This window comes from Emydura macquarii, unplaced genomic scaffold (genome assembly GCF_026122565.2).
Source record: "Emydura macquarii macquarii isolate MOO-44397 ecotype Brisbane River unplaced genomic scaffold, CSIRO-AGI_Emac_v2 contig_3671, whole genome shotgun sequence".
NCBI lineage: Eukaryota > Metazoa > Chordata > Testudines > Chelidae > Emydura > Emydura macquarii.
The window spans coordinates 9,095,912-9,120,120 of NW_027133808.1; the positions used below are offsets into that span (position 1 = coordinate 9,095,912).

General features: G+C 39.4%; 1 protein-coding gene and 1 long non-coding RNA gene across 2 annotated transcripts in view; one reads left to right on the top strand and one right to left on the bottom strand.

Annotated features, from left to right (window-relative positions):
- The window catches only part of HS6ST3 (heparan sulfate 6-O-sulfotransferase 3), a 543,188-nt gene that overhangs the window by 514,432 nt on the left and 4,547 nt on the right, over positions 1-24,209 (bottom strand). The gene's annotated exons all lie outside the window — the stretch shown is intronic.
- On the top strand, positions 1,038-22,232 carry LOC137145893 (uncharacterized). Its single transcript, XR_010917784.1, has 3 exons — positions 1,038-1,136; positions 19,947-20,196; positions 21,968-22,232. It is a non-coding gene; the product is annotated as an uncharacterized lncRNA (long non-coding RNA).

The following is a 24,209-nucleotide window of genomic DNA, read 5'->3' on the forward strand; positions in this document are numbered from 1 at the left end:
AGGTTCTGGGACCCTCCCCTCTCCTTCCCCCTCATGGGGTCCAGCCCAAGCCCAAATGTCTATATAGGTGTTCTATTGGAGTGCAGACAAACCCAAATATTCTGGGGGAGGAGAGGACTCTGTCAATATGTAATCTTGCAAAAAAACAAAAACACATTGCACTGTGGCACAGAAGAGGAGCCAATGCAAAAAACAAATTATTAAAGCATTGTAGATTTAGAACTATGGTCTCAGAGCTAGTGTACTTTATCTCAGCATTTCCCAACTGGTGTGCCATCAGGCCCAAACAGGTGTGCCTCTGATTTTTTTTTTTTTTAAAAGTACATGTGAGAACAGGGGGGGAAGGAAGCCACCTTCTGATTGACTATCTGCCTCACTGCTGCATCTCCTCCAGGGGCAGAGCAAGCATTCAGAGTTCAATCTCCCTCTCTTCCCTCCTGTGTGAACATTGAGTTGGCTCCTCTGTCCCTCTGCTCCCCTTGTGCAGCCACTATCTGGGGATGGGGAGAAGAGGCTCTGGAGCTTAAGGTCATTGGAGGCCCAGTACAATTTGAGTTGCTTGACTACTGTCCTACAAGCCTAGCATAGCTTCAGTTGCTTGTTTGGCTATTCTGATCCCTGTAGCATGACATCTTCCAGTTGGCAGAGATGAACAGGATACTGAGTAACCTTGCAGATGTCTCAGTTTCTGCATACCATGGCACATAAGACAAAATACACAACATGTATGCTTGCAGCTGCACATAGATAATGGTGCTGGGAACAACAAGTTATCCTTGAACAGCTGGGGGTACACTTTTCATTGCCAAGGGGCATACCTTTACACCACCTCTCATATCACCAGATGTTGTTTTGACGACCCCAATTATCATGGTGAGAATGGAATGTAGTTCAGGGTGAAAACCCAATGTAGGTAATTAGTATATATGATAATGAGTAGAGAGGTAATTAGGTGAAAGTTGTTTATGGAAGGGTATAAAGTCAATACTTCGACAAAGGGGTGCGCTCCATTAACACCTGACTCCACAGGAGGTGCTGCCGTTTGGACCAGAGTCCACTGACTCCCTGGCGGGGCCCCTGAAGAGAGCCATTCCTGTATACAGCCTTCTGAGTAACTGCTTAGCTCTCCAGGCTTAGTGAGTATGATACATTCTAGTTAATTTTAGGTTTTGTATTCAACTAGTATATCTATAAAAAACCTTGCACATTAAACCTTATTGATCTGCAAATCGGGCGTACCATGCGTCACTGGTATTCACACTGATCACTAAGTGTCCAGTATCAGCAGACATGTGCCATGGCAGAGAAAAGGTTGCTTTATCTTAAAATGCTAACTTGAAGGTAAATATTTTTTCTGTTTTATACACATTTAAGAACACACACATAATATTTCTAAGCACTGCTATCATGCACTGTTGAATAAAAAACTGTCAGCATTTGCAGATTCAGAACTTCAGCTGAGTGGGATTTACCACAGCCTGTGAATCTAAGGACACCTTTTTATGTGAAAGTACTTTTCATAGTGACACCTCATCAAGCCAAAAATGCCTTTTTTTGCTACTGAAAGGATTAGACGGTGCATGTAGCATGCAGTTTACAGAAATTCTGCCCAAAGTTTGTGTTCCATAATCATTATTTTGATTCAATGGCTTTATAATCCATTTATTGCAATGCAATTGTTTGCATAGCTCTCTGCAATTCAGAACATCACATGGGTAGTTTTCATTGAGAAGCCTTACATTGATATGACAAACCAAATAACCTCAAGGGGGGGGTCATTCATTCACCAGAGATCTCATTGCATAACTCATCTGCTTAGTGAATAAAATGTGAAGCAACCTGTACTATCTTTTCCTCTATGGAAGCAGAACAGTACCACATGGTCCAGACACATCTCTGAGGAAAGTAATGGAGTGAGATAATCTTCCCCTATTATTTCTGATGGTTGAAATCGCTAGGCTTTTCCTGCAATTTCAGAGAATAAAAATACAGATCATCCAATATATGAAAGAAACTAACATCCAGGCTCTTAATGAAATGTAAAGAACAAAATGATACATAATAAATGGTTCAGGAATGAGTTAAAAAACCCATAGTCTCCCATAGCCTGGCCATGATGCAAGATACTAGTATAACAGAACAACAAATAGCTTACAATTTATCTTAAAGAACAAATGAAATAATCTTTAAATAGCACCTAGAATTATCTTAATTACTCATTTAAGTTAAAAATATACAGAAATGAAATCCAGCAACGAAGTTTTCCATATACTGGAAGCTTATATATCAGGACTGTAAGCACACTCCTGATGTACAGTAGTGTTAAAAGCAAGTAGAGGCACTGGGGGAGAAAAATCACAGCAATGAAAATATTTCTTTCCCAGTCTTAACTGGACTCAGCTTCAAATAAATTGGCGGGCGGGAGCTAAGTGGATTCTATTGCTGCCAAAAGGTTACTCAAGCTGTCCTAAAAATTATTCTCAGATCACAGAGCACATGTTGTATATTTTGAAACAATCTAAACATGTTTAGGACAAATTATGACTGGGGATTTGCGGAATAACAAGGGTTCAGGGATTTGACCTTTTTTTAGGTGAGAAAAAAAAAAAGCTCTCGCCTTTTGCGCCACTGATTTTAGAAGATGAAGGAGAAGGGTAGGCCTATATTCCACTATCTAATCCCTATTTATGCTTTTGTAAAACTGATACTTGAGTGATGGCCCAGAATATTTTAGCAATATGGTGAAGTGGAGCAGAGACTGCTCTCCTGGTTAACGTTCTGCTCCTCACTCTGGCAATGTATATTACTCAGAGCATAGAATATTAACACCTGGTCACAGTGAATGAATGAACATTGAACCAGCATTTCAGAAGGCTAGCAATGCCATGCTAAATTGTGTACTTCACAGCTGCATTTAAAAGGTGCTGCAGTGAGTTAGTGAATTAACTTTCAGCTCTGTAGACCCAGTTAAAAATCCGGTCTCAGGTCACAAGTGAAAATAAGATGGAAAACTTGAGATTAATCTATTTCTATCCATCAAAGCCACCCACACATAGTGGATCATGAGTTGCAGGCCCAGCACTGGCATAGTAAAAAAGGTATTGCAGCCCAGGGGTGAGTTGCTTCACTTGTGGAGCTGCACAGGAAATTACGCACAATGCCCACCTAAGCTGCCTCTGGGCTCAGGCTAGAGCTCTCAGACACTTATTTTTATAAAGATTGAATTTGCGGCATCTTTATTATTTGTTTCATTCATTTATTGAAGTACAGGGACTGCAATGTCACCTGGTCCTTCCTCATTTCTTTCCTCCCACCCCACAGGACAAGCAGGCAGAATCTAACCCTTACCTACTTTGTTATAGACATACTTATGTGATTTTTTTTTGAACTGGTATAAATAGGACCTGTCCTCCTAATGTTTCCCGTAACCTTCTTCCTATTCTCCTTTTTTGTCACCAATGACACCAGCATTACTTCTCTCTTGCCTCTGTGATAGCCAGCCCAATAGTGACAATAGCAGGATTTGGCTCTCTGAAATATTCAGATTGCATCTCTTCATTTTCATCTCCTAGCTGCCAGGAAAACAGTCTCTGTTTCTCTAATCTTATCTCACTTACCACAATATTGTCCTGTTTGCACTGCCTGGCTTATTTTTTTATCCATTCCCCTATAGTTCATCCAAGTGTATTCCCTGAGTTAAACTTCAGTTGCTCTGACCACATTACATGTCTCTCTGCTGTTTGAATCCTTGTTTTGACTCCTATATCTAATTCAAGCATCTCCTTACCTTCAAAATCTCTCCATAACTTCATACTTTCCAATATCTCCTGCCTCATTTCCTTTTACCCCCTTTCTCATCTGTCTTTTGCTCAAGCTTCTAGGTTGTCTTCTTTGCTTGTTCTCTACTCGGTACCTGCTTTCCTATCATAGACCTGAAAGTCTCCCTATTAAGTCTCCCCCCACCACATACACTTTTCAGTTTTGGAACTGGAAGAAAAAAGTGATTTTTCCCTCTCCAGTTTTTAGGCCCTTGTTAGAAGGGAGGGAGCAATGTGCAGAGCAAAGCAGAGTCTGATACAGATTGATGTAGCAAGCTCAGCAGACTCTCTCCCTGCCCATGGCCAAACAGCTGATCAGCTCAGCTGAAAGAAAACTACACTGCAGTCTTCTGCTTGCCAGTCTGCTCTAAACCTGAGCTGGTCAAGCAAGGCTGCAATAAGACTTATCCATACAGCTGGTCAAAAAAAAAATTTGTCTGAATTTTTCCAGGGAAAAATGCCCTTTCCTCAAGGCCAAAACTTTCTTCAGGAACATTTCAGTTTTGCTGAAAGTTTTCTGTTGTTAATAGTGAAATTGGAAATGAGGGCTCCCCTAGCTGCTGTCCATTTCACTTTTACCTAAGTGAAATATATGCCTACTTCCCCTTATTTCAACTGAACTACTTTTGGAAATGCATCTACTCCATGAAGTGTTCAATCAGTAATTTGTCCACCCCACTTTGTCTATGTTTGGTCTTGTGCTGTTTGCTTTCACTTTTGCCTTGAGATTTTATGTACTTCAGACCACACACATATAATAAATATATACACTTTCAGCACTATGTAAGTGATTACTTTATAAGAAGTACTGTACATGCAGTCCAACCCAAATCATATTTTTCCAGTGAATATGAGCTAATATCTATACTCATTGTCTTGAGACTTCACTTTATACAGTTCCTCTGTTGGTAGCTCTCACACAGGTTCTGAAAAATAATTGAGATTAGCAGAAATGCTCCTTTTCTCTGCTGTCAGGTAATTTGTCTCAGTTTTTGGATTTTTAAACAACATTTTTAGGAACAGTCAAATGATCATTGAATTATAAAAGGCTTTTGCAGGGCTTTTCTGGAAGACATAGATGAAAGGTGACATAACCTGTACATAATGGATCTAGAATTGCCAGTAAGAACAAGGAAATAGTACGTGTGGCATTAAAGTAATGCTCACTCTGCTAAGGTCCTTCCCATTGATAGTGTCTCATAGTACAAACAAAGCAATGGGAAATCTAGTTATCTGAATGATCTGAGAGCTTTTATAGATAAAAAAGCTAAACAAACTTTTACAGTTGTCAGAGTTTTAGGGAGTCCTTGATTACAAGATAAATCCTCTTACAGCTGACTTTGTTTTCAATGTTGTTTCATTACACGGAAATGGAAGTCATTCAATGAGGATGAAAACCTGTAATAGCTCTCTGAGACAAGAATTACCAAGCAAAATAGGGCCATTTTCTTACTATCCAGTGAACAACAATGGACAGCATTTGTCAACTGATATAAATGCTAAAACAATATATTTTCTTCAAGTGTTAAAATGAGAAGCAGTTCAAAATCAAAGCATCATCAACTGAAGCACCACAACCAGAGAGTAACAATTACCATTTCAAGTTTCAAGAAGCATACTATAAATCTGTATTAGGAAATCCTGTTGTCTTAGATGGTCAAGAATCATGGAAATATCCTTTCACTCCACCAAAAACCAGTTTTGTTTTTGCTTACTGACACACGTATTAGTAGGACCATACCAAATTCACAGCTGTGAAAACTGCATCACAGACCATGAAATCTGTCTCTGTGTACTTTCACCCTATTCTATAGGGTAAAAACATACAAAAGTGCACAGCATTTCTCAAACTGGGGGTCCTGACCCAAAAGGGGATTATAAGGCTATTGTAGGGGGTTGCAGTATTGCTACTCTTACTTTTGCACTGTCTTCAGAGCTGAGCACCCAGCCAGCAGCCGCCGCTCTCTGTCCACCTAGCTCTGAAGGTAGCACTGCCATCAGCAGCAGTAAGAGTGATATAGTATGGTATTGCCACCCTTACTTCTGTGCTGCTGCTGACAGCAGCACTGTCTTCAGAGCTAGGTACCCAGCCAGCAGCCGCTGCTCTCCGGCCACCCAGCTCTGAAGGCAGCACAGAAGTAAGGGTGGCAATACTGCAACCTCTCTACAATAGCCTTGCAACCCCCTTTTAGGGTCAGGACCCCCAGTTTCAGAATGCTGAGTCTTAAGGGCTTTACATGTTTATATTTTGCCATTTTAAAATACTTATTCATGCTTTGTTATAACACCATGAAATTTATGATTTAAATATCTGAAATCATGAAATTCAAGATTTTTAAAATACTATGATTGTGAAATTTATGAAAATGGACCGTGAATTTGGCAGGGACCTGTATATCAGTAATAAACGGAATCTCCACAAGTCAGAAATACAGGTCCATCCCACAGAAGGAATTCTTAATGACAGTTTATAAACTACACTGCCAGCTATCAAAATTTGGAAATTATTGGAAAAATAATAAACACATTAGGGATTCATGGGGAGATGGTTTATCCAGACAGTACATTAGGCACCATCTCTCCCCCTCCCCCATTTTAAATATTAATTTTAGGCTCTTACCAGGATATCAAGGGTGAAAGAAAACCCATTCTCCAGCATCTCTGATTTTATTAACTTCTAGAGATCCTTAACATAAGCAGCAGTACAGTCCAAAAATGCTGGCTGTATATTCACCTTGCATAGTTTAACAAAAAGCCACAAGGTAAAGTTATTTAAAGCATCTATGCCACTTAAGTCACTTAGGAACCTAAATCCAACTGAATAACTGTGGCCTGATCTATTACTGCTGTTTGATTTATATGGGATAAAATGTTGAAAAACAACTGAGTCACTTTGGTACCTTAAGTGACTCAGTTGCTGTTCAACATTTTATCCAGTCTAAATCAAACAGCGGTAATAGATCAGAGTCCATTGTTTTGGCAGCTAGCTACCAGGAAGCTCAGTTAGCATAGACAGACTATAAAAGCTAATAAAGACATATGATAACTATGTGAGTAACTCAATATACTCAGCTGCCTTTCCTGAGCACCAGCTGAAATTGAGCAGGAACATGCTCACCTCCCCCCAACGTTTCAAAGTAACATTCCCAATATAAGCAAAGGGATAGACCAGGTGAGGTATCTGGCTATCTCAAATAATAACACAAGCAGCTGTCCCAGCCCAGTTATTCTGAAGGCTAGGTGAAGTTTGAAGGTCCAGTGGACAGCCCACCAGGGAACTGTGATTTCTCAGGAATACATTCACTCCAGGATGGAGACAGCTAGGAAGAGAAGTGCCTTAACTGCTGCCTACCTTTTCATCTTGCCTTTGTACATCTTTCCTCCCCCTAAGCAATATATTTTAAGTTTATTTTTATTATTTAAAATGAGTTCAGCAATTAGGTCCATAGGCACAATTTCAGGTTTTACAACTAGAATGTAGAACTTTTCACACAGTATAAAAGCTAAAGTTTAACTCATTGTTTGGGAATGTATCACAAATTTAAGTGACCTCATAACAGAGGAGTAAGAGCAGGTGATACATAAGGCAACAAATATATAAGAACAGAATGTGGATATAAGGTTTGTCCATCATTCACAAGACAGGGAGTTAAGAAGAGGGAGTCAAAAGGAGCAATTTGTACTTACAAAGAAAAAAATGTATACTTTTCAGAGCAATTACTAAACAGATCATATCTCAAAAGATAATCAGTTTCCCTTTCCACAGTTTTCAGAAACTACCTCTAGATCAATGTGAAAAACAGACCTAATGATACATATCCAGTCCCTGTGTTCATCCAGCAGGTGCCTGTTTCGCAATTTTGCTATGGAAATTCCACAGGTCTTGCTATTGTTATTTAGGACAGGACCACCCTCTCTCCTCCAACAGAGCCATTTTTCCCCTCCTTCCACAAGACTTATTGGGGTGGACTCCAAGGAACAGTTTACATTAGCCGTGCAATGATGTTAATGTGTTAAACCATGTTAACATAAATGTATTTAACAGTTTCCTTTGGTGGGATGAATGGGGTGAACCATATTATGAATAAGGATTCTAGTTTGCATTTCAATTATTATTTTTATCATCATATCAATTATTATCATTAAAATGATAAATGTAATTTTTCAGAAATCCATTCAAAAACAGCCACTAGAAGAAACAGAAAATGGCAAGGTTTCTTTTTACTCCTGTGTTGCCGACTTACAATATTTAGTATTTTTCTCGAAGTCCCAGCTCCTCAAGTTAGATGATTAAGAAGTCTCACCTTTCATTTAAAAAGGTTTACAGCCTCATGATTCCAGATAAAAGCTTGAAAGTGACACTAACAGTTCAAAACCAAAAGGCAAATAAATAAATCTCACAATTTAAAAAAAAACCTTCTGGATCAAGCCTTATGATTTTTTGGGGGCTGACATGATTTTTGAATGTGTGGGGTTGGCAATACAGCTGCCAGTTCAAACTGCCTGATAAAAGCATATCTGCTAAGGCTATATGTATAACTAGATTTTACACAAATGAACTAGATTTTACACAAATGTATACACATTTGATAAATATGCTTTGCTCATTTGCATAACACTGCTGCTATTAAATCTATTAGTTGCCTGTTTCCCTTCCCTCTCAGACTCCCCAACACTTCCTCTACAAGTTTTCCCAGCCCTCCCTGCTCTCTACTTCCTCATCCCAACTCAAGCATCCCTGTCTCCAGTGCAGCAGCACTACCTTCTCTAGTGAAACATGGAGGGCCGATGGGTTATATGCTAGGAAGGTTAAGCCAGGATTTTACTCCTTTCCTAGACTGTTGTGGAAGGGTTTCCTGCCTCATTCCTGCTGTGGGCTGCAGCCTGCAAAACTGACTTTCAGTACTTTTGATCAGTCACAGCCAATGAATCATTCTGTCGGGGGAAGGGAAGCTGGGAAGAAAACTTTCTGCCAGAGTGCAAAAACTCTGATGCAATCTCAACTGCCCTCTCAGAGGCTCCAGAAAAACATGAGCTTCAGGCAAGTGCTCAGGAGATAACCTGAAACTGATTCTTTTATGCAGCCTTCCTGACCTGCTACCCAGCCTGACACCAAAGATAAAAGGTTGGCTAGGGATTTCGATGGGAAAATATAATTGTGAAAGCAAGCTGAGCAGCAGAGCTAGGGAACAGTTGGAAGCATAGGCATGATTAGGAGGGGAGTAGGACATCTGCCCCTCCTCCGTCACATACACTTTTCAGTTTTGGAACTGGAAGAAGAGAGTGATTTTTTCCTCTCCAGTTTTTAGGCCCTTGTTAGAAGGGAGGGAGCAATGTGCAGAGCAAAGCAGAGTCTGATACAGATTGATGTAGCAAGCTCAGCAGACTCTCCCTGCCCATGCCAAACAGCTGATCAGCTCAGCTGAAAGAAAACTACACTGCAGTCTCCTGCCAGCCAGTCTGCTGTAAACTTGAGCTGGTCAGACAAGGCTGCCATAAGACTCATCCATACAGCAGGTCGAAAAATGTTCGTCTGAATAATTTTTCCAGGGAAAGATATCCTTTCTTCAAGGACAAAACTTTCTGCAGGAAAATTTCAGTTTTGCTAGGATTTTTTTTCTATTTTTTAAATAGCGAAAATGGAAGTGAGGGCTCCCTAGCTGCCCATCTGGAAGGCTCTTGTCAATTTCACTTTGACCTAAGTGAAATTGACAATAGCTTTCTTGCAGGGCTGCTGAGGGAGAGTGCTCCAAGTGCCTGCCTCCCACTGCAGCTCAGCCTGCCAGAGAACAGAGCCTTCCAAGGCCCACACTTCTAGGACAGCCCCTCTAAATCAGGGCTTCCAGGCTCCTTACCATGTAGCTGGGAGCCCCAGCTCTAATTGGGGCTCACCTCCTAGCCCCAGAGCAAGGAACTTGGAAGTCCTGAGAGCCCTTACTCAATCTCTTAACATCAGTGAAATTGAAAAAACTATCAGAGTCTGGGGAGCAGATTTAGTTTCAGAAGGGTCATGTCTCAGTATTTCTAAAACTGAATTAATCTGGAACTTCTAGTTCATGGGAAATTTTAAAAAAATCTAAATTTGTTCCAATTCAGAATGAAACAGATTTCAAAACCTTGACACTTCCCACAAACTGGAAATCCCATGTTTCAGCCATCTCTGCTAGATTAATTGCTCAACTAAGCCCCTACTCTCCTCCACAGACAGCTGGGAGTGCAGTCTGCAAGCAGTGCAGCCAGCAGGCAAGGAACTGAGTCCATGGGGGAGCAGACAGCACCAACTGTTGCTACTTCTACATTTGAGGGCACAGATACAAGGAGACAGGGGATGCAGACAGGAACAAGGAGAGGAAACAGGACTATGAGGTGATCTTTGGAAAGAGATGACAGGCACAGTGAACTAGAGGCAGAAAGGTGAAAAGAGGGGAACTAGTTAGATAGGAGGAACAGCTGAGTAATGCAGAGCAAAGAAGGAGAATGCAGTACATTTGATGTGTAGGACAATGTCAGCATAGTTGAGATAAGAGTGAGAACTGTGGTGGGCAGAAGGTGCAAATTTCAGAGGGATCTTTGGTGCAGAGAACTACTGAATGAGGCAATGAATGAGGAGCACCTTGCAGGAACAAACACGAGGGAGATGTTTGAGAAGGGAGTAGAGACAAGAAGGATTAAGGGTGGATGAATTCAACTTGGTTTTCACAGAGGGAAGGAGAAGCAAACAAAAGGGGACCAGCAAGAGAGAAACCTGGACATTTGGAAGAAGAGATGTAGGAGTTTTGAATCTTATGATGGTTGGGGATGTAGGCTGCGCTAACAGTATAGGGCCAGTAGGGTGAGTGCAGCATAGGGACAGTCAATCACAGTGTCCGCTGTGTGATCTTTGTGGATTTGCACATGTGCAGAAGGTACTCCTGATCTGAGGAGTGTGGATCTCAAAGTCCTATTAAGGTTATGATTCATATGAAGGGTACTAGTCTGACTCTGCCGGGCAACAGTTTCTAGTTTATCCTGTAACAGTTCCTGATTTGTTAATTTGTTTACCTATCAACAACTCCCTCGTATTCTGCATTGATTAGTCGATTGTTAATCGATTGTTTAGAAGTCGTTTATCCTTAACCTTACTGAACAGCCAGTACTCCAGAACTAAAAGCAGGCGATCTCTCCTGTGGCCAGCAGAGGGCACTGCAGCATTGTATTATCCAGTTTATCCGGAGTTTTGATTATCTGATCTGGCCCTGGTCCTAATTAGACTGGGTAAACGGGGTTCTACTGTGTACCTATACGTGCGTGCGCACGCACACACACACATTGCATACTGTTACCCCTTCTTTGGCATTATCTGGCAAGGAATTAAGGAGTTATCGCCCCACTACCCCATTGCCCCACTGTGACTCTGCCTGATCAACAGAGCTCCAGTGTGTATGATTTCATTTCTATAATAAAAGCTATTGTTTAAATACTTACCAAAGACTCAGGAACTGGATATATCCAATCATGCAGGTAGCAGGAGGAACCAGCAAAAAAGCACTATTGCCTGAGAAGGGAAAGGCTCCGTAGTGCCCAACAGGGGGATATGAGAAAACTTGTATTACAGGGGAACTCGGGTGGTCTTTTGGGAAAAAGTCTTAGTAACTGGCACACACACTTTTGTGGCAAAATTACTTATGTCAGAATCTTAATAGCAGTACAGATATATCTTTAGTTGTCCATCAGTGACTCCTCTTAAAATTTCTTATCACACGGGCTAATACTTGACAATTCAATGAAAATGAAAGAGACATACATTATTTCTCCTCCACCAGCACAACAGAGGCACTTCAGCAATACCTATATCAATATGTAAGTGAACATGTTAATATACAAGCCAGCTGTGGACAAATACCCACCTGAAGAATGAGAGCTAAGAGGAGATCTTGCTATTTTTCAAGGCAGATAAAAGCATGTTGAAAAGGTGCCAAATTATCATAAAAATACAGCATTCGGTCCTTAAGGAAAAGGGACAATTTCAGTTGAAATTTATTTCAGCTATTACAAAGTTTGCATCTGTCAGAAAATTTCAAGTAGCATTCCAATATTTAAAATTTGTTAATTATGGTGGTGCTACTATTCCACCATAGTTAAGGCTACATTACTAATTTCAGTTTAACAGGAACTTTATTTTGTAAAAAAAAATAATTGAAATAGCAAAAAACAAAAACAGACTATAAACTGAGTACTATTTTTCTTTTCTTTTCTTTTTTTTTAAATGGTGGTTTTATGAGAAGTGGATTGATAGAGTAAATTCAAAAACTGCCCCTTTAGAAAATGTTTATACTGGATTGTCTCATTTGTACTCCATCTGTAGGAAATGCAAAATCCTCTGTGATGTCCTTTATCCACATACATGTGCCAAATCAGAGAACACCAGCTATGCACAACATTTGCCTACAGAACATTTTAAAATGTTATGACTAAAATCTTAAGCCACAACAAAAAAATTTGTAAACCAAGCCAAACCTGCCAATTTGGCAATATATCTGCCACAAGAACACCACCGTTCAGTTCTGTGGTGGGAAAAAGAAATTAAAAATTTACACTCCAACACAAAACCTTCACAACCATCTCACAGCACTAAGGCAAAATAACTTAGCATGAATTATGGGACAATCAGAAGTGCTGATCTGCTGGTGGTAAACCTAGGAGGTTACTGTTATAAAGTTTTGCATTGGAATGCAAGTGTAATGCAGCTGAGACACATATTTACTTTTTCCCCTGGAGATGAAGTGAAAGGCTTTTGGAGAGATGCAGCATGTTATTGAAAGAGTTGTAGACTAAATAAAGGTGGAAAGGAATTCAGAATTCTTTTCCTTTAACTTATTTGCTTGCTTTTAAGTTTTCAGAGTGAGGGGTGTTTTCCTGATGCAATTGTCACTACATATAGTAGTCTTTCATCTATATTTAAGATCTATAAATAAAGTCACTAACAAAAACAGGGGGAGAGAGAAGGAGGTGAAGCAAACCTGAGGGGCTTGTCTACACTGTGGATTAGTCCACACTAGAGGGGTGTAATTTCCAGTACATATTAGTGAGCAGTGAAGGGCCCATCTGGACCCTGCTAGCGTGCACCAGAAGCTCCCTAGTGTATGTTAATGTAGTCCCAACAGCAGTACATTAACATACATTAAGGAATTTTTAGTGTCCACAAGCAGTGTCCACAGGGGCCAGTTCATGCACAACATACTAGCATACACTGGAATTTACACTCCTCTAGTGCAGATTAATGCACTGTGTATACAAACCCTGACAGAATGTTTTCTTTTTGCTACCTACTGGCTCAGCATTACAGCATACAAATACTTCTATCCCACGGCTTCACTGCACTAATCTGTGTTACACTGGGTCTTTTTAAATGGATTATCCAGTGTTTCTCAATGACTGGTCTGTGGACCAGCACCGGTCCCTGAGATCTCCCTGACTCAATTTAAGAAGACAGCAAGCTGGTCCCTGGTATCAAAAAGGTTGAAAGAAACCATGGCAATTCAACAAGTAGAACACTATATATGGACTCATATTGATAAAACATGTTCTTGAACCCAAGCCTAATACATGTGCTACATGTGTGATACAGCCTGGCCTTTTATGGATGCCAAAATATTGATTTGGTGGTAAAGTGGATGTGTTTGGTTTTAGGCATTATAAATTGTATAGAATTCCATTCATTTTGACAAACTTAATGGACTAAATGTAATAAATACTCTAAATTACTTCTACTAAAATGATAGGATACTATAATTTTTAAAGCAATTTTTAAAAAAGAAACTCTAACAGTTTTTCAGGACATGGAATAAAACATTTGTCTATTTTAATGCCTCTCCCATCTTCGATCAGTGAAAATGCCTCATTAGCAAACAACCATTGAAAGTAGTTCAAAAAGGTTACTATCGTCATCTCCCTACCAAGGGTTTTCCAAGTAAATATTTGAGAAGATGTGGTATCAGTAAGGCAAAGAGTTTTTTTTGTCTTGAATACTCCTACAGGTGCTGAATGCTGTGTATTTCAATTGATCATTTTTAGTCTCTCCAATACGGTTGATTGTTCCCATTATAAAAACCTAGAAAAATTTCAACACAGTGTTTTTGGGAGAAAAAAATATGTTTCATGCAGCCCTACCAACCACAAAAACTCAACCAAAAGATAGGTAGAGGACATGGCTAGAGTAGAAGGTTGCTGTAAAGTTAGGGAGTACAATACAGCAGCTGCAAAAGCTTACATTTTTTCATTTTAAACCTATAGTTTTTTAAACGCACATTAAATTGATCTGTTTATAATTACTGAGAGCTAGGGAAACAAAAAGTGTGCAAAACTGAAGGGTGAGAAGCCAATAGTGGAAACTTTAAAAATCAAATGTTGGAACTAGTGAGGCATCTTTGCAGTGATTTTGTTCCTAACATTTTAACATGTTTGAAATCTCTTTACTATTGTTTTTGTAAATGTTTTAATGTTTTGAAATTATACCAATGTGAATTCTGGGTAGTTAGTTTTCAACTCCAGTTTTAAAGCTCTCTTCTTCATAATACTAAAAAGAAGGAGTGCCTACTAGAAGAGTCACCTGTCTATAACGGTTTTAATCTTTACTGGTCTTAAGTACGAAAACTTTGGGATAAACACTGAGAAATAAGTTACTTCCTGCTAAAAACTCAAAGATATATTCAAAAACCAGTTAGAATATGGTTGTGAAAGAATTCATAATGGGGGAAATCATTTATGTGCAAAGCTTCTTCCTAAAGTAATTTTTTAGCCACTACGTATTTGTTAAACTTGGCTATACCTTGACTATAGCAAAGCTTTTAATACGGTCTCTCACAGTATTCTTATCAGCAAGTTAAAGAAGTATAGGTTGGATGAATGGACTATAAAATGGATAGAGAACTGGCTAGAGCATAGGGCTCAATGGGTAGTGATAAATGGCTCCATGTCTAGCTGGCAGCGGTCACAAGTGGAGTGCCCCAGGGGTCAGTGCTGGGGCCGGTTTTGTTCAACATCTTCATTAATGATCTAGAGGATGGGATGCAATCAGCAAGTTTGCAGATGACACTAAGCTAGAGGGAGTGGTAGATACCCTGGAAGGATGCAGAAGGACCTAAACACACTGGAGGATTGGGCTAAAAGAAATCTGATGAGGTTCAACAAGGACAAGTGCAGAGTCCTGCACTTAGGAAGGGAGAATCCCATACACAGCTACAGACTGGGGACCGATGAGCTAGGCAGCAGTTCTGCAGAAAAGGACTGGGAGTTACAGTGGATAAGAAGCTGGATATGAGTTAGCAGTATGCCCTGGTTGCCAAGAAGGCTAATAGCATATTGGGCTGCATTAGTAGGAGCATTGCCAGCAGATCATGGGAAGTGATTATTCCCTTCTATTCAGCATTGGTGAGGCCGCATTTGGAGTATTGTGTCAATTTTGGGCCCCCCACTACAAAAAGGATGTGGACAAGTTGGAGAGAGTCCAGCGGAGGGCAACAAAAATGATTAGGGGGCTGGAGCACAAGACTTATGAGGAGAGGCTGAGGGAACGAGGCTTGTTTAGTCTGCAAAAGAGAAGAATGAGGGGGGATTTGATAGCAGCCTTTAACTACCTGAAAGGGGGTTCCAGGGAGGATGGAGCTAGGCTGTTTTCAGTGGTGGCAGATGACAGAACAAGGAGCAAGGGTCTCAAATTGCAGTGTGGGAGATCTAGGTTGGACATTGGGAAAAATATTTTCACTAGGAGGGTGGTGAAGCACTGGAATGGGTTACCTAGGGAGGTGGTGGAATCTCCATCTTTGGAGGTTTTTAAGCTGTGGCTTGACAAAACCCTCGCTGGGATTATTTAGCTGAGGTTAGCCCTGCTTTGAGCAGGGGGTTGGACTAGATGACCTCCTGAGGTCCCTTCCAACTCTATGATTCTATATGACCCAAGAACTATAAATGTCATACATCTATCAGTCAGACCATCAATTATGCAGTTGTTATGTGTTTGTAATATGTGGTTTAGCAACCTTAGCGCACAGAGCTCTATCCAGCAGAGGAAAGGGCAGACATGTTCTCAACATGTTAAAGTTTGAAGATAAAGGAAAATGGAAGAAAGTATTATCAAGGAAGAAGAGAAAATGTGGGAAGAGGAAAGATGTACAGAATCATTTAGCTTTGCTTTTATTCTAGTCTTCCTTGTGGAAGGAAGTGTAACACTAAGAAATATCTAAGAAATGTTAGCAGCCCAATTATTGACTATGAGAAGAACTAAAAGAGAGTGATTAGAAAGAGTAAAGCAACCTATAGAGAAGAACTTTGCCAGATCTGTAAACTAAAGAATATAGGAGTGTGTACTGCCTTTCAGTGTATCACAATAAAAATGAAACAATTCCACAGAAGCGTGAAATACATGTAGAGGAGACAAGTATGATGCCGATGATCTGCCTATATATTTTAAGTTTTCTATTGCCCAATCACCATTCTGGAACAGCACCTTAGCTGCACTTGTAGTTTAAAGTTGAACAGCTGTTTCTTTACAATGGTAATTGTGATCAATTTGCAAGCAGTCAATTTCTTTGGATTGGAAAAAGCAACAAAAAAAGAAGAAACCAAAGTGAGCGTCAGCTAAAGACCACTAGATTTGGAAAGGAAATCTGAAATTCATGGAACAACTCACAAGGAACTAAAGGACACACTATTGCACCAACAAAGGATTTTCACTACGCGGATATTTGCAGTGTAACAGATATGTGCAAACATCCAAAGTTTCCAAAGTTATTTAACAGCTCTAATTTCAAAAAAACAGAAATTCATTTTGGGCAAGACAGTGCCAGATCTACTTCTTACAAATAAAAGTGATAATTATAGGGAAGCTAGGAACACAGTGATCATAAGAGACTTGAATTCACCATAGAAAGGAATACATTCAGATAATATAGCAGTACAATGGTGGTATATTTCAGAAAAAAAAGTTTTGAAGGAAGAAAAAAAGGACGACTAAGGTCTAATGAGAGGCAAGTGTTAGAACCAGCAATTATTGAAGAGGGCTAGGGAATCGGGGGGGCATAAAAACAATTCCTCAGAGAATAAAAAGAATAAGCAGCATCCAGCCTGGTTTCATAAGGGGCTGCTGCAAGATCTAGGGTACAATAATCTATCCTGTAAAAGGACGCAGACAGAGAACACAGTCAAAGCTTTTTGTGAAAGAAGCCTTCTAAATACAAACTGGGGAAAACACCAAAAATAACATAGCAGCCCTATTAATAAAACAAGTTAGAGAAGGCAGCTCCATCAATCCATGAGAATGATTAAAAAAATCAGTGAGGCATTGAGCTCTTAAAAGCAATGTTCATCAATTAAAAAGTAACATTTTGGACAATTAGAAAGCAAGAAAAACCTTACAAAAAGCTGTTAAATAGCAGATAAGGGACTATTTGACAAATGTGATCATGTGCAGCTCAGCTGTTCTCAATCATATGTAGCCAAAGATATTAGGGGAATTAGGAAACTAACTATACCATTGATGGCAATTATGAAAAAGTCATTACCACCTGGAGAAATGCAGCAAGGTAAGTACTGTATTTGATTTTCTCCAATCTTTAGAAAGGAAAAGGATGATGCTTGCAATTATTCCTTTATAAATCCAACTTCTATCCCTATTACAATAATGGAACAAGTATTAACCTCTATTTTAGTGATTTTCCCCCCTTAACAGAATTAACATAAGCTTCAGAGGGTTTTGAAGAATGTGTCTTGATAGGTAGTGTCAATGAATGCTTTCTTTTGCCTCCTGTTGGCTAAGAAATTTCCTTTCTTCTGGACAATAATGAAAACCATCTCCTGATCTTGGTGAGTGAGGAGATGAAGATCCCAAACTGAATTTGGGGAGTGTGGAGAAGTGTTGTCAGGAGAAGGAGAAAAAGCAAATTTCCTCTAACACTGGTACTGATGTTTCAGGTGATATCAATACTGAAAATTTAGATCCTGTAGGCTGTACCAGATGAAGCACCCTTAGTGTATAGATGAAAAGAGAAAGGAGGAATCAATACTGGAAGCAGGGACCAAAGTAGCCATGACATTCTTTGGTGCCAAATCAGAGGCTGAACAAGTGTCACTTGCCCCTGTAACATGAAAAGGCTTTGTGCTCAGTTCTCAGGAAAAGAGTGAAGACAAGCAGCATTTCTTAGGCTTCTCAAACTTTCCCTTTCTTTGAGGAGCAAGACTGGTGCCAGGAACTACGTGTGGTCCAGTGAAATGTGTTTCCCAGCAGTCCTAATGAGTCCCTTTCTGTCTTCAGTTAGGACTACATTTAGATGATGAAAACTTTGGGCAAGATCTGGTGCCTCATCTCATCTTTGCAAGGCAGGTTTAACTGTATATATTTCTAAGCAGTAATAAAGGAAATCATAACAGTCTATTAGTTTAGGTGGGTTAGCACCAATGAGAAAGGACAGTCATTTAGAACAGTAGCTAGAAGTTCTCTGTTGACATTTAGGACAAGTACAAGGAAAACCTCCTGAGAAAGAGCCATTAGCCTGTGAAACAGTCTCCAGAGAGAAGTGGCAAGAGGCCCATTGCTAAGACATTCAAAAACAGTCTCAACAAGAACATTCCTATATAATAGGAAATAATCCTGCAAATCCTCCAAGTAGGTCTAACTTCAATGATACAAATCCTCAAGTTCTTACTCAGTCTAAGAAAATCCAAATGATTTGGTTATGAAGGGAGAAAGAGGGCTACAAGACCATAGGGTCCTTGCAGTGAACACAGCAAAAGAGTGTTGCTTTGATTGGTGTCCCACTCCTCCACCTGTTAGCAAGCAAGAGCACTTATTTGACAGAGTACCAGACAGGCACCAGTGGGGAATAAAAAGGTTTTAAAGATGAATTACAGCAGGAAAAATGTTTTGCTTGTGCCCTTTGCAACTTCTTTATGTTGTAGGAAGATTGTGTACAGGAAGTCTTTTAATTTTTCATCTTACACATATCCAACAGAAAAGAAAATAATATTTTCTTTAAAGACAAACTATTTTATACAGCATAGAATGCACAAGCTTTTTGACAGCTCACCTTTAAGAGTAGGAGGCCAAAAGCTAGGCTACTGCTGCTGAAATAAAGGCAGGGAGCCTTAGAAGTAATCCTCTCTCTTCTTTCAACAATACCCTAATTCCTCTCGGGGAGGGGGATGGAGATCCATTAACTTCTATCATTTAACCTTTCCAACTGCATAACTTTCAGATTAATTTACTGTACATTCCATTAGCAGTTCATGGCTTGTTTATGAAAGTGCAATGCCAACAGTAACACAGATCTGGGAAAATTGATAGTTTAATGGAATTGAACTAATGAATTATTGCAGATCAATAGGTCTAGAACACAAAACTGCACTGATAGTAAAGCTCAAGTAGTGTATACAAGTATGTTGACTTAATTGTTTTTAATAGCTTATATAAAAAGCTTGGAAAACACCACATTCTAAGTATGGATACTTCAGTGTAATGCTCATAGACCTGAAAAAGATTCTTATTAATTTGATTAAATAGTGAGTAATTATTGATAACATTACAAACTTGTGCACAAGGGAGAACATTTGTATTGATTTAGACTTAACAAGTGCCCTTGCTCTCATCCTCTTCCATCCACAAATGTACACAGGGTGGCACTGGGGATGGAACTGGGGCTGGCCCTGCCCCCAAAGCATCTTATTGGTCAGTTCAGGAGAGGCAGAAAACCAGGACTAATTGGATACTCCCCACATTCTGCAACATTTAGGGTCTCTCACTAGCCCCTCAAGGTAAAGTTGACACATGCACTGTTTTTTCCAGTTTCCTCATCACCTGAGAGGCCTACTTTGCTAGGTAGATTTGCAGATTAGAATGACATCTATAAAATGATAATCCTAAATGGCCAGTTCCTGGGGTATACCAGAACTTGGGACCCAGACTGCTTCTGGCAATGTTGGCTACTGATGGGACAACACCTAACTAGGCTCAAGGCCTAGTTTGTTCACATTTGTGTACTGTTATAACCATTTCTGTTAGGGGTGTGATGTTTTTATTGAAATAATTATAATGGTACAACCCCAAATGTGAATGCAGTTGTGCTTATGTAACCCTCCCTTTCCTTCTGGGTTACTCAGGAGCAGGCAACACTCATCCGTGTGCCCAGGCGCCCCATGTTGTCGACAGTAACAGAAATCCTAAGTACCCCAGTGGTGTTGCTGGATAGATGGAAATCCTCTATCAACCCTTCTGCTGCAGTCCTTATACTTATAAAGGAAACTATTCTTGGTGGTGCTGTCACCTGGCTGGGCCCTGTGCACACTCATAGGCATGCCTTGGGAGCCTCCAGGAATAAACCTAAGCTGATCTACGCAATGGGTCTAACTCGTAAGTACTAATTATAAACAATATGCACCCAATATAAATGTAGATTAAGGTTAACACACTTTTACTTAATGTAGAAAAACTTGATAACAGAGATTAATAAAATGTCACAACCATTTTAAATCAGTAGGGGACATTTCAACAAATCAATTAATAAATGCAGCTGACAGTAGTAAGTAAAACTTAACCAACTTAATTTACTGTACCCCCAAGGGTGCACTCCTAATTTCAGAGTTCTAGAAACCCGGTTGCATGGGCATCCTTGAAGACTGAAAGCTAGGAATAGCACTCTGTTGGTCTAGTAAGGCAGTCCAGCTCAGGCAACTAGGGGCAGAGCAATTCTAACTTGGGGTCATTCAAAGCTGCACAACCCCACTGAAGATGGCAGTTGCTTTAACCATAAGTCAGTAACTCTGGATCCTGGTTAGACGATAAGACCACTTCATCTCTTCTCAGACACAGGGAAACCCATTAAAAATGTTTTGCTATCTTCCTTCCCCTCCAAGAACAAAACAAAGGTAGTGGTTACTCATGCTGCTGTCACTGAATGCCAACTCAGTCATTTCTAGGCACAGCAGCAGTCTCTGCCTTGACTCCAGTGAAGCCTATCGCTAGGCTCTGTGGCTCCCTGCATTATCAAAGCCTCAGCAGTTTCTTAGCAGCAGCTTCTGGTTTTCTAGCAGCAGCTCCTAGCTTGGTCAGAGCTCCACAAAGCTCCCCTGACCAGGATGGAACTCACCACATGCTATCCCTGCATTCACTCGAAATGTCTCTTCCCCAAGGTATCATGGAAGTTATGATCTCCAAGGCTAGATTGGAGCACTCAGGATCTTCTCAACTGGAACACTCCTAGTTTAAGTTCAAAGGCCCCTCTAACAGAGGATGCCTATACTTGTTTCTCTTGTTTCCCTAAATTTATGGGAGTAAGATACAGTATAATCACTTTTATACCAGTATAACTGCATACACACAAGGGGAGTTGTATCGCTTTAACTGAGTTGGTACAGTGAAAGAAACACAATTTGTGTAGACAAAGCCTTAGTTCTAGTGCAGATCAAGGTGACTCCCACAACAGACCATTAATTTTGCTGAACAGGGTTTGGGATATTGGTCATCCTAGTATTTACTTGGTTTGAGAAAGCTGACTCCTTCTGGTTTAACATCATCCTCTGTACAAAGGAGCTTTATTCCCTACATATCTACAGAGATTTCCAAATGTTTAGGAATTTTATTAATCTAATTAGTGTTATGCGTTTTGTATACACTCAGATTCAGGTATATGCATATATGCACATTCATACACAATACTGCAAATGTATTTCTGTATAAAGGTAGTGCTGCTGGCATCATAGTTCTTCTGCATTAGAATTATTTGTGAATCCCTGGCTCTATAAGGCATGGCACATTCATAAAGATAACTTTAAATTATTATAAAATAAATTCTAGAGGGATTTCAAGACACAGGGTTTGTTGGGTTGATACCCTCATGTTATGTTCCCTATTCTTGATGGGTAAAATCCCCTGTGTGGAAATTATTATGTTAATTAAGAAAAAATGTTTAAACTGATCGCCATTTTGAAATGGCGAAAGAACAACTTTGACTCCATCTTGGAGGTCTTCTTCCCCAGTGGTTCCCGCCCTTTCTGGGAAAAAGGCGGGAAAGGAAAGGTGGGAAGGAGTGTGATCTGCCTGACAACAGGACTCTATAAATTGTAGCGAGCCAGACAGCTTGCAGCTGTCTACCCTAGAGTCAGCAAGGTGTTGTCACACGCAGGACTCACCGAGAGAAAAAGAGAAGCCTCTGGGACCACACAAGAAGATCAGCATACCTACATGCAGTGATTCCTGAGTCCATCACCAGATCCTGAGTTCCTGGCTCATCATTCTGGGAGTCATGAACAACGCCCCAGGAGGGTGAAAAAAATCCATGAGTACTTCATATGAACTTTGGGCCTGGGTAGTTTAGGTTTAAGTTGGGAAAGAATCTGGAGTTAACTCCACCTTGTTAAATCCCCAATTGACCCTTCATTTGTTATTTGCCCCTGAATAAATTGTTCCTTATTTTGCTTTTTTCTGAGTTTTGGTATTTATCCACCCAACTACTCCGACGATAGATGTGGAAGGGGGATCTAGACACTTAAAACTTTTTGATTGTTGGCAGGAGGGTTACGTGTCTCCCATAGAATCCCATTTATTTTCTCCAACAGGTTAGGGTAGAGAGATTTAAATCACTGATGTAAATCGTTTTATACAAAGCCAATTATTTAAATCAGTTTTTTAAACACTAATTTGAAGAACTGTGTTATTGCAAATTTAGATTAAAATTTAAGATTAACTATAAAGGCTGTTTTTAAAATGCTATTACTTATCTGGAATCTTATTTGAACTTTATAAAACTGCTTTAGGCAAATAAAATATTAAAAATCCTGATCCTGTAGCCAATGAAGCAGGTATTTCAATAGATCTATTAATGCAATAAGTGTAAAACATTTGCGTAAGTGTTTTAGCCACTGATGCTGAAAATTGTGTTTTTGTTAAAAACCTTCTTAATAGCATGAAATCTGTCATTTCAAAACAAGCAGATTCAGTTTTACAATGAAATATTAGAATGCCAATGAATTAAAGTTATTGTAAATTTGCATATATTGACAACAAAATTTTCAACAATAGGAGCCTACACTTATGCTTTTGAAAATCTGACTAGTAAGTGACTTACATTAATCCTCATTGGATCAGCAGTATGAAGTCAAAGTGGAGTTATAACTGGCTGCACAACAGAAACTTCTACTCCCCATACTTTCTGGGATGTAGGAAATGCTTGGTTAAGAACACCCCATATCTCCCTATAGAGCATGTTAATGTTACAGAAAAAAAACCAAAAAAAAAACCCCACAAACACACACACACACACACACTTAAGAAAACTGCATTTTTTTTTAGTTAAGGTTTTTTGTCCCTTCAGAGCTCTTGTCAAGGGTTTAGTTACTAAACCAACGCTGTACAACCAGGTTAAAAAAAAAATCAAATCAAATCACTGGTACTAGATTCAAATCATTTTCTTCATAAACACTTCTAAAATATAAACATATTCAAATGTATATGACGCAGTGTTCAAATTAAACACCTTTTGAAATGTTTGTAAATCTTAACTTAAGACTTTATAATGCAAATAATGGCTAATATGACATAAGTAAAGATTAACGATGAAAGAGTTTAGAATAAAATATTTAGAATTTCTCAGTATATAACCATCTAAAGAGCTGAGAAGGAAGATAATGTTAACTCCATGATGTTAATAAAAAAGCAAAATACATCTAATCTTTCTCATTAAACCAAGAATATATTCAAATATAGCCAAAAGGATCAAACACCTTGGTAACATTTAAAATCAGGGCTTCCTCATCATCTTCCTGATCTCAACTCAAGGAAATTCCTTGGCTAGTATCTAGCCAAAGATTTTCTTTGAGTTGAAATTGAAAATTCAACTAGAAGTTATTGTAAAAAAAATCAAATTTAACCTATATAACAGAAAGTAGGAGAAGTCTAATTACTCATATAAACCCAGAGGCTTTAAGGTGTCATGTATAATACCTAATATGTTTCACTCTGTTTCAAGATATGACTTCCATACCCTTCTCCTTTTTAGTTTAGTTAAACATTCTAGTCACATAAATTGAATATTGGAAATAGTGATTAAATTGTAATTTAAGTCTCTTAATGTGTGCCCCTAGACAGGTGGTTAGGTCTTGATCCTGCCTCCAGTGGGAGTGAAAGATGCTCCATCAGGGAGCAGTCTGCTCTTTACAGGATCAGGCTTTTATTGAGGTACTTTAGAAACTGAGTTTCAAGTAAATAGAGTAACATCAAGATCAGACTAGACTATCATAATGGTGCCTTCTGGCCTTAATCTATTAAATTTGCTTTCCTTCTCTCTATACTTGAGGTAGGATACACTACAATACAAGGGACAAATATTACAGGATACAGTAAATAGTTACATCATTGATTAGATCAGA